General features: G+C 52.2%; 1 pseudogene; it reads left to right on the top strand.

Annotated features, from left to right (window-relative positions):
* Positions 1–296: 296 nt before the first annotated feature.
* Positions 297–11,721, top strand: part of LOC125448643 (ephrin-B2-like) — a 72,694-nt pseudogene continuing 61,269 nt past the window's right edge.

The following is an 11,721-nucleotide window of genomic DNA, read 5'->3' on the forward strand; positions in this document are numbered from 1 at the left end:
AAAGCAGGGCAGGAGCGAGCCGGAGAGGGAGAGGCAGCATTTCAGGAGAGAGGCTCCTTGCACAGACAGACAGACAGAGAGAGAGAGGATGAGGCTGCCCTGTGTCTCCGGCTCGGTGCTCAGTTATAAAGGGGCAACATTCTCCTGGATCTCTGCTAAACTCGCTCACGAATCTCTCCCGTTTCCAGACCCCCTCAGCCTGTAAAAGCTGCTTTCAAAGCGGCTCGTCCGGCCGCAGTTTCAAGCGGGAGGAGAGAGAGAGTGAGAAAAAGGAGGAGAGGGGTTTGGTTTGGCGGGGGGGTGGGGGGGGGAGGCTTTTAAACAGCAACAAAAAGAAACTCGAGAGGAAGATGATGTCGACTGGAAAAATCTGGAGTGGATTTTATGTCCGTGTGTTGTTCACTTTGCTGGAAGTCTGGGAGATTTCTGGAGAAATTCTGGAACCTATTTATTGGAATTCGCTGAACAGACGGTAAATTTCTCTGTTTCTGGCTCTGTTTAGCTGGTACATGCCCTCGGACACTGGGGAAAGAGTTTGTTCAGTTGGAAATCCACGCTGTCTGCAAGTCTGTACAAATCTCACCGCCCCCCCTCCCCAACTCCGGTTCGCTGCGTTTGCTGAGTTTTAATCGTTTATTTCAGAGGAAAAGACAGAATGCTACATTCAGCTGGTCGGGGATTCAGTTGCAGTTTCAAAATACTTCTTCGTTTCGTTATAAACTTTGTGTTTGTTTAAAAGTTGCACCCAGCGTTTGGGGAGGGAGAGCCCCTCCCTCTGATTCAAACATCGAGGAGATATGTTTAAACGTCAAGTGATAATCTGGAATTCCAGTTTTTGTAATGATTGTTTATCAAGAGTTAGGAGTGTGCTGTGTGTGTGTGAGAGAGAGAGGGAAGAGAGACCTTCTTTGAACGATCTCTGTTGAAATCAAAGGCTTTAGCTGGGTTTTTTTTCAAAGAGATGTTGAATTTTAATATTTCAGTTCAGGCCCCCTCCAAAAAAAAGCCCCTTTCCTAGTGTGTGTGACCAGAGGAAGGCTGACCCCTACCCAGCCATTTTTTGGGGGTGTGGCGAATTGGTATCAGATAGAACTGCTTTCTGCAGTTTTAATCCCTCCTCAAATCTTTATTCCGTTCCAATCTGCTTCCTGCCCCCCCCCCCATCCTCCTTTTCCCTTTCTGTTGAAGGTGTGGGGTCTCTGGGGAGCATTTGCCCCCAGCGTTGGGGGCACCTGGTGCAAACAGTATACACACATCCCAATGCCCACCCCCCTATACCACATTCAGTCACGGTACCCCCCTCTGCCTGGGGATCAGCTCCCAGGGTTGAGACGGTCTGTGGGAGGGGTGGAGACGGGATGAACTGGCCGATTCCTAGGTGTTACCCCCCCCCCCCCCCAGGCTGGGTTCGCAGGGTAGAGAATCAAGCCATCACTGAGCCAACCCACAGCCCCTCCGCTCTTCCCCAACCCACCTTCATCCCCCCCCCTCAGCTCCCCTCCCTACATTTGCTTTCCAACCCCCAAAGTCACCTTATCCCTCCCTCCGTGTTACCCTTCTCTTCCCCTCACCCCTCATTTCCACTTGACCCCCTCGACTCCCCCTTCTCCCTCACACTCCGTCCACCCCCTCCCCTCCCTCAAATGCCCTGCTCCCTCCCCCAGTTCTACACTCCCACTCCCCCCCCCCCCCCCAATCCCCCACCTGGAGGATGGGGACTGTCCCACTTTCAGAAGCCCCTTCACCCCGAGTAAAATCTGGGGGCTGCCTGGGAGGGAGCCAAACTGCGGTTCAGAGAGACAGGCTGGGAGTTGATCCCATGGGATTAGAATGGATCAGGAATGCGTGTAGGACCGAGCTGCCATGACCAAGTGAGTAATCTACTGGCTCTGGATCCCTCACTGTTAGCCTGACTGGCTCCCACTACCACCCCGACTCACCCCTCCAGAGTCTGAAACACACAACACCCTACACCAAATCAAACTGAACCAGTTCATCAGGTGAAATTCCTAAAGCTTTTATTCATTTATGTGGCAGGAAGAAAATGTGACCATCCCACCCTCGGACAGAGCCGGAAAAGTGAGGTTTCTGTTATATTTAAGATGGGATAGTTAGGGTTTGTGGAACTGTAGGGTACAGATAGAGCTGGGATAAAATTCATCCATAAGAAAGGAGAATGGTAGGAGAGAATTCAAAGGCCGAATGGCGCCTCGTGGTTGCTCCAAGGAGATTTGATTTCATAACCAGTCAGATTCATCAAGCAAAGACAAACTCCGCTCAAGTGGCCAGTCAGTTAAAGGGTGAACAGTGTTAGGAACCTGGGAGTAAGCATGAGTTCTAACATTCATGAAACCTTACATTGCTGTATCAGAGCACGTCACTTCCCCCCCATTACATACTGAGCCTCCAAGATACTAAGGGAGCTCAGAGGTTCAGCGCTGAGGGAGTGGGCACTGTTGGAGGGTCAGAGCTGAGGGAGTGGACACTGTCGGAGGGTCAGAGCTGAGGGAGCGGGCACTGTCGGAGGGTCAGTGCTGAGGGAACGGACACTGTCGGATGGTCAGTGCTGAGGGAGTGGGCACTGTCGGAGGGTCAGTGCTGAGGGAGCGGGCACTGTCGGAGGGTCAGTGCTGAGGGAGTGGGCACTGTCGGAGGGTCAGTGCTGAGGGAGCGGGCACTGTCGGAGGGTCAGTGCTGAGGGAGCGGACACTGTCGGAGGGTCAGTGCTGAGGGAGTGGGCACTGTCGGAGGGTCAGTGCTGAGGGAGCGGGCACTGTCAGAGGGTCAGTGCTGAGGGAGCGGACACTGTCGGAGGGTCAGTGCTGAGGGACTGGGCACTGTCGGAGGGTCAGTACTGAGGGAGTGCCACACTGTCGGAGGGTCAGTGCTGAGGGAGTGGGCACAGTCGGAGGGTCAGTGCTGAGGGAGTCCCGCACTGTTGGAGGGTCAGTGCTGAGGGAGCGCCGCACTGTCGGAGGGTCAGTGCTGAGGGAGCGCTGCACTGTCGGAGGGTCAGTGCTGAGGAAGCAGGCACTGTCGGAGGGTCAGTGCTGAGGGAGCAGGCACTGTCGGAGGGTCAGTGCTGAGGGAGCGCCTCACTGTCGGAGGGTCAGTGCTGAGGGAGGGGGCACTGTTGGAGGGTCAGTGCGGAGGTAGTGGGCACTGTCGGAGGGTCAGTGCTGAGGGACTGCTGCACTGTCGGAGGGTCAGCGCTGAGGGAGCGGGCACTGTCGGAGGGTTAGTCTGAGGGAGCGGGCCCATTGGAGGGTCAGTGCCGAGGGAGCGCCTCACTGTCGGAGGGTCAGTGCCGAGGGAGCACCTCACTGTCGGAGGGTCAGTGCCGAGGGAGCGGGCACTGTCTGAGGGTCAGTGCTGAGGGAGTGGGCACTGTCGGAGAGTCAGTGCTGAGGGAGGCCGCACTGTCGGAGGGTCAGTGCTGAGGGAGCACCGCACTGTCGGAGGGTCAGTGCTGAGGGAGGGGGCACTGTCGGAGGGTCAGTGCTGAGGGAGGGGGCACTGTCGGAGGGTCAGTGCTGAGGGAGCGGGCACTGTCGGAGGGTCAGTGCTGAGGGAGGGGGCACTGTCGGAGGGTCAGTGCTGAGGGAGCGGGCACTGTCGGAGGGTCAGTGCTGAGGGAGCGGGCACTGTCGGAGGGTCAGTGCTGAGGGAGCGGGCACGTCTTACCGTCTGTATACTGAGTGGGCCAGTTGACTGCGAGCAGTGATGTGGAAACTTCAATGATCCTTTAGCCACTGCCCCTGTCTCTGAAGATGGTAATGCTTGTGCAGTCAACAGTGAGAGACTCATTCGGCTCATGGACTGGATTCTCAAATGTTGTGCTCTCCAGTGAGCAACACTGTCGTGAATGGAATCATTGAAAGCATGAGCATGTGTGTTTCTGCGATTACAATAAAAGTTGCTGAAAAAGCTCAGCAGGTCTGGCAGCATCTTTGAGGAGAAATCAGTGTTCATGTTTTGTGTCCAGTGACCCTTCCTCAGACCCCACTGGTTCTGGGATGTTGTATAAATGATAGATAATGCATTTGTGCTTTGCTGAGCTGTGTTGCTGAAGTGTTTGAGATAACGCGGTGTGGAGCTGGAGGAACACAGCGGGCCAAGCAGCATCAGAGGAGCAGGAAAGCTGATGTTTTCGGCCTAGACCCTTCTTCAGAAATCATTTCCCCCGGGGTGGGGAGGAGTCCAAAACTAGAGGGGCATAGGTTTAAGGTGAGAGGGGAAAGACTTAAATGGGACCTGAGAGGCAACTTTTTCACACAGAGGGTGGTGCGTGTATGGAATGAGCTGCCAGAGGAAGTGGTGGGGGCTGGTACAGTTACAGCATTTAAAAGGGACCTGGATGGGGACATGGATAGGAAGGGTTTGGAGGGATATGGGCCAAATGCTGGTGAATGGGGCTGGGATTGATGTAGGATATCTGGGTCAGCATGGAGGATTTGGGCCGAAGGGTCTGTTTCTGTGCTGGACAGCTCTACGAGTGTATCTGTGCAGCTGATTTGAAGATATTGAGTTAGTGCCACTTTGATCTCCTTACACAGTGTGTGTTCACTTTCTGGAACCTGACTATTCTTTGTAAGGTGTTCCTCACACTGGGACTCCGATCCTTCACACCTCATCGAGGAGACTCACTGAATACCAGTGCCATGATTTTTATTTGTTTGTTCATTTATAGGATGTGGGAGTCGCTGCCTGTGCCCAGCATTTATTTCCCCCGTCCCTTGTTGCCCCTCTTGAGAAGGTGGGGGTGAGCTGCCTTCTTGAACCCCTGCAGTCCATGTGCTGTGGGTTGACCCACAGTGTCCCTTAGGGAGGGAATTCCAGGGATTCTGACCCAGCGACACTGAGGGAACAGGAATATATTTCCAGGTCAGGATGGGGAGGGGTTCGGAGGGGAACGTGCAGGGGGGTGATGTTCCCATGTACCTGCTGCCCCTTGTCCTTCTGGATGGAAGTGGGTTGTGGGTTTGGAAGGTGCTGCCTGAGGGTCTTTGGTGAATTTCTGCAGAGCATCTTGTAGATGGTACACACTGCTGCGACTGAGCGTCGGTGGGGGGGAGGGAGTGGGATGTTTGTGGATGTGGTGCCAATCGAGCGGGAGCTGCTTTGTCCTGGATGGTGTTGAGCTTCCTGAGTGTTGTTGGGGCTGCCCCCATCCAGGGGCAAGTGGGGAGTATTCCCTCCCCCTCCTGCCTTGTGCCTTGTTGATGGTCAGACAGGCTTTATGGGGGAGTCAGGAGGGAGTTACTCGCTGCAGGATAGTACAGAGAGATGTGGGGTTTAGTGACCAGGGTTGTGCCCAAACCAGAGGGATAGGGGGTAGGGTCCCAGCCGAAGGTCCATTGCAAGATTTCAGCCCCTGCCCCAAATTTGTGGCAATTATCGAGAATAACCCTTTCAACTGAGACTCTTCCTTTCGCTGTTGTTCTCTCCTTCTCTCTGCAGGCACGCCACACTTGCTGACATTCTGTGTTTGTGTCAGATTTCCAGCATCTGTTGTCTTTTGCTGTTATTTTTAAAAACCCCAAATTGTCTCATAGAGCACTCTGCGTTCTATGACCGAACACATTCAGTGTATTTTATTTTCAGATCTAACTGCACAGTCATCATTTCGAGCTCCCCTAACTGCTGGTTACTTATAATTTCTGGATGTTATCTGAGGTTTAACAGGGGACCCGGTGGAATGTAACAATGTTGTCTTAATCTGTAATTAGTTCCAACCAGCTCAATCTACATTCCCTCAGAACCAGCCCCTTCTCTTTCAGAGATGTTACAATGTTCCCTAATAATTACATTAGGGCTTTGTGCAGCCGAAACGGTTATATCCAGAGTATCTCATTAGCTCGCCACTCAATTGTGTGTCTCAATTGTCAGTAATGAACTGAATCTTTGTATATTGGACCAGCTTATTCTGCCTGCTCCCAGGGCAGTTCCCCCCCCCCCCCCCCCCCACCCCCCAACAAAACTGAGATATTCCTCAGCCTGGAACTGTGTATTTACAAAAAGACACCTACAGTTGAGTAAGCAGTGAAATGGCAGACGATGTTGGATGAAGACGTGGTTCGTAACATGGAGGAGAATAATATAGGCGCTGGGGATGTGTGGACAAAAATCTTTGAAGGACAGGTAGAGACAGCAGATCATTAAAACAGACCATACCCCAGCTGCGTTTGATAAACGCACAATGTGTGAGATCGGGGCAGATTATTGTCTCAGATACAAACTAGACCTCCAGTACGTTCCATCAGGGCGTAAGAGCTAGCAGCAGGAGTAGGTCATTCAGCCCTGAAGCCTGTTCGTCATTTGGTGTGATTTTTGGCTGATCTCATTTCCGCCTCAACTCCACCTGCCTGCCCACTCTCCCTAAACCTCTAATCCTTACTCTTCAATAATCTGCTCATTTCTTCCCTACAAATTCAGTGCCCCAGCATCCTCCACAGTCTCCGAGCGGAATAACTCCACCAGAGGCTGGTATCCTGTCACCAAATCAGAGCCAGCTCTCAGTGAGCAGACCCTCTGACACTCCTGTTTATGTCTGTCAGCCAGGGCTCCGTGATTGGGAATGTTAACCTGGTTCAATCAGGGAACTCATATTCTGGCTGAGATACTAGGAACTGCAGATGCTGTAGAATTTCTTTTCTGTAGAAGGGTCCAGGCCCAAAACGTCAGCTTTCCGGCTCCTCTGATGCTGCTTGGCCTGCTGTGTTCATACAGCTCTACACCTTGTGACCACAGATTCTAGCTGAGCTGGTTACAGTCACGACATTCACAAACTGGATTCCACAGATTCAGGACTCTTGGAGATAAATAATTGCACCTCATCTCTGCTTTAAACCTGACGTTCTGTTTGTCAAGTTTAAAGCAGAGATGAATATAGAGCCCATTTCTGGATATCGAGCTGTGAACTTATTCAAAGCAGGATAACTGTACAGGGTACAGTGTTTATTCAGCAGGGTAAGGCTCACTCGCTGTGTAACCGTACAGGGTACAGTGTTTATTCAGCAGGGTAAGGCTCACTCGCTGTGTAACCATACAGGGTATGGTGTTTATTCAGCAGGGTAAGGCTCACTAACTGTGTAACTGTACAGGGTCAGTGTTTATTCAGCAGGGTAAGGCTCACTCGCTGTGTAACTGTACAGGGTACGGTGTTCATTCAGCAGGGTAAGGCTCACTCGCTGTGTAACCATACAGGGTACGGTGTTTATTCAGCAGGGTAAGGCTCACTAACTGTGTAACTGTACAGGGTCAGTGTTTATTCAGCAGGGTAAGGCTCACTCGCTGTGTAACTGTACAGGGTACGGTGTTCATTCAGTAGGGTAAGGCTCACTAACTGTGTAATCGTACAGGTACGGTGTTCATTCAGCAGGGTAAGGCTCACTCACTGTGTAACCGTACAGGGTACGGTGTTCATTCAGCAGGGTAAGGCTCACTCGCTGTGTAACCATACAGGGTACAGTGTTTATTCAGCAGGGTCAGGCTCACTCGCTGTGTAACCGTACAGGGTACAGTGTTTCAGGGTTAGAAACGGCAGAGACTGACAGCACTTTCTTGGAAAAATCGTTCTGAGGGAGATTTCAGAAGCAGCAGCTTCTGGAACTGTTCAACAGACTTATCTGTGGAATGTGATCATTTCCGAGTTGGTTTGTAAAGTTGGACGAATATGGAGATGGTTTGCTTCTGGGGTGAGACTTTATTCTCTAACATTTACCTTTCTTTCCATGTGGTTGGTTCCTCATTTCCGATTCTAATCAGATCCTAACTACACAAATAAAAAAGAAATTCATTCAAATCACTTCCACTGTTTCAGTGCCAAACTTCCGACAGTGCCCACTCCCTCAGCACTGACCCTCTGACAGTGCCCACTCCCTCAGCACTGACCGTCCGACAGTGCCCGCTCCCTCAACACTGACCCTCCGACAGTGCCCACTCCCTCAGCGCTGACCCTCCGACAGTGCCCGCTCCCTCAGCACTGACCCCTCCGACAGTGCCCGCTCCCTCAGCACTGACCCCTCCGACAGTGCCCGCTCCCTCAGCACTGACCCCTCCGACAGTGCCCGCTCCCTCAGCACTGACCCCTCCGACAGTGCCCGCTCCCTCAGCACTGACCCCCCGACAGGGCCCGCTCCCTCAGCACTGACCCTTCACTCCGTGTGTCCTGCAGTAAAGTGTTCCTCCCATTTGAAGTGGCCCCGGTGTTATTGTGAGTTGATGGAAGTGTTATTCCCCCTCCATTATTGCTGCCCTTTCGGAGTCCTGAGGTTTTAGTCACTATCTTGCTGCTGGTTGACCCGTGTTGGGCTGTTTTTGGAGCCTCCTTCTACATTTGGAGCAAGTAGCCCATGACCCACGTGTGGCTGAGGGACAGAGGAATGTAAGTCGTGTTTCTGGAATGCAGCTCCAGTGAGATCCCAATAAACACACAACAGTGCAGTCTGGGAACAGCTCACAATCTCCCAACCTCTCCCCCCACCCTCCCAGCTTATCACCAATTTAACTATCAATAACCAACAACAGAGCAATCGTTAGATACAGGGTAAATCTCCCTCTACACTGCCCGCCATCAAACACTCCCACAGGGACAGCATGAAGTTAGATACGGAGTAAAACTCTCTCTACACTGTCTGTCATCAAACATTCCCACAGGGACAGCTCGGGGTTACATACAGAGTAAAGCTCCCTCTACACTGCCTGCCATCAAACACTCCCACAGGGACAGCATGAGGTTAGATACGGAGTAAAACTCTCTCTACACTGTCTGTCATCAAACATTCCCACAGGGACAGCTCGGGGTTACATACAGAGTAAAGCTCCCTCTACACTGCCTGCCATCAAACACTCCCACAGGGACAGCATGAGGTTAGATACGGAGTAAAACTCTCTCTACACTGTCTGTCATCAAACATTCCCACAGGGACAGCTCGGGGTTACATACAGAGTAAAGCTCCCTCTACACTGCCTGCCATCAAGCACTGCCACAGGGACAGCATGGGGTTAGATACAGAGTAAAGCTCCTACACTGTCCACCATTAAACACTCCTGGGAACAGGTGACAGCACGGGGTTAGATGCAGCTTCCAGCTGAGTAACACTGTCCTGATTCCGGTCCACCTGGCAATGGCGGGTGGTGGGGGGGTGGTATGTGATGGGGTAGAATTCTGCCCCCTCAGTATGTTTCACTGAGAGGCGTTTAATTAACTGCAGCATTCTCTGTGCGAGAGAAAACGTGATCACAATTGCAATGAATCTTTCGATCTTGTGTCTTGTGCCTTTTCTTCACCTGCACAATTTCTTCCATTTCTTAATGGAATGTGGGAGTCGCTGCCTGTGCCCAGCATTTATTGCCCCGTCCCTAGTTGCCCCTCTTGAGAAGGTGGGGGTGAGCTGCCTTCTTGAACCACTGCAGTCCATATGCTGTGGGTTGACCCACAATGTCCCTCAGGGAGGGAATTCCAGGGATTCTGACCCAGAGACACTGAAGGAACGGCAATATATTCCCAGGTCACGGTGGGGAGGGGCTCGGAGGGGAACGTGCAGGGGGTGGTGTTCCCATGTACCTGCTGGCCCTTGTCCTTCTGGATGGAAGTGGGTTGTGGGTTTGGAAGGTGCTGCCTGAGGGTCTTTGGTGAGTTTCTGCAGAGCATCCTGTAGATGGTACACACTGCTGCGACTGAGCGTCAGTGGAGGGAGGGAGTGGGATGTTGGTGGATGTGGTGCCAGTCGAGCGGGGGCTGCTTTGTCCTGGATGGTGTTGAGCTTCCTGAGTGTTGTTGGGGCTGCCCCCATCCAGGGCAAGTGGGGAGTATTCCCTCACCCTCCTGCCTTGTGCCTTGTAGATGGTGGGACAGGCTTTGGATGGGAGTCAGGAGGGAAGTTACTTGCTGCAGGATTCCCAGCCTCTGACCTGCTCTTGTAGCCGCTGTGTTTATGTGGTGAGTCCAGTTGAGTTTCTGGTCAATAATAACCCCCAGGATGTTGGTTCATTGATGGTAATGTTCATTGAATGTCAAGGGGCGATGTTTAGGTTGTCTCTTATTGGTGATGGTCAGAGCCTGGTGTTAGTGTGGGGTGAATGTTACTTGCTACTTGTCAGCACAAGCCTGTGTATTGTCCAGATCTTGTTCCATTTGGACACGGAATTCTTCAGTGTCTGAGGAGTCACAAATGGGGTAGAACATTGTGCAATAAATATGTGTAACCCCCTCCAGCCCCTACACCCTCTCCCTACCACTGTCACCCCCTCCAGCCCCTACACCCCCTCCCTATCTCTGTCACCCCCTCCAGCCCCTACACCCCCTCCCTATCTCTGTAACCCTCTCCAGCCCCTCCACCCCCTCCCTATCTCTGTAACCCCCTCCAGCCCCTACACCCCCTCCCTATCTCTGTAACCCCCTCCAGCCCCTACACCCCCTCCCTATCTCTGTAACCCCCTCCAGCCCCTACACCCCCTCCCTATCTCTGTCACCTCCTCCCTATCTCTGTCACCCCCTCCAGCCCCTACACCCCCTCCCTACCTCTGTCACCCTGTCTAGCCCCTACACCCCCTCCCTATCTCTGTCACCCCGCTCCCTATCTCTGTCACCCGCCTCCCTATCTCTGTCACCCCTCCAACCCCTACAGGTCAGGAGGAATGGGATACAGGGGAACTTAGCTGCTTGGATACAGAATTGGCTGGCCAACAGAAGACAGCGAGTGGTAGTAGAAGGAAAATATTCTGCCTGGAAGTCAGTGGTGAGTGGGGTTCCACAGGGCTCTGTCCTTGGGCCTCTACTGTTTGTAATTTTTATTAATGACTTGGACGAGGGAATTGAAGGATGGATCAGCAAGTTTGCAGACGACACAAAGGTCGGAGGTGTCGTTGACAGTGTAGAGGGCTGTTGTAGGCTGCAGCGGGACATTGACAGGATGCAGAGATGGGCTGAGAGGTGGCAGATGGAGTTCAACCTGGATAAATGCGAGGTGATGCATTTTGGAAGGTCGAATTTGAAAGCTGAGTACAGGATTAAGGATAGGATTCTTGGCAGCGTGGAGGAACAGAGGGATCTTGGTGTGCAGATACACAGATCCCTTAAAATGGCCACCCAAGTGGACAGGGTTGTTAAGAAAGCATATGGTGTTTTGGCTTTCATTAACAGGGGGATTGAGTTTAAGAGTCGTGAGATCTTGTTGCAGCTCTATAAAACTTTGGTTAGACCGCACTTGGAATACTGCGTCCAGTTCTGGGCGCCCTATTATAGGAAAGATGTGGATGCTTTGGAGAGGGTTCAGAGGAGGTTTACCAGGATGCTGCCTGGACTGGAGGGCTTATCTTATGAAGAGAGGTTGACTGAGCTCGGTCTCTTTTCATTGGAGAAAAGGTGGAGGAGAGGGGACCTAATTGAGGTATACAAGATAATGAGAGGCATAGATAGAGTTGATAGCCAGAGACTATTTCCCAGGGCAGAAATGGCTAGCACGAGGGGTCATAGTTTTAAGCTGGTTGGTGGAAAGTATAGAGGGGATGTCAGAGGCAGGTTCTTTACGCAGAGAGTTGTGAGAGCATGGAATGCGTTGCCAGCAGCAGTTGTGGAAGCAAGGTCATTGGGGTCATTTAAGAGACTGCTGGACATGTATATGGTCACAGAAATTTGAGGGTGCATACATGAGGATCAATGGTCGGCACAACATTGTGGGCTGAAGGGCCTGTTCTGTGCTGTCCTGTTCTATGTTC

Source organism: Stegostoma tigrinum, chromosome 45, assembly GCF_030684315.1.
Source record: "Stegostoma tigrinum isolate sSteTig4 chromosome 45, sSteTig4.hap1, whole genome shotgun sequence".
Classification (NCBI taxonomy): domain Eukaryota; kingdom Metazoa; phylum Chordata; class Chondrichthyes; order Orectolobiformes; family Stegostomatidae; genus Stegostoma; species Stegostoma tigrinum.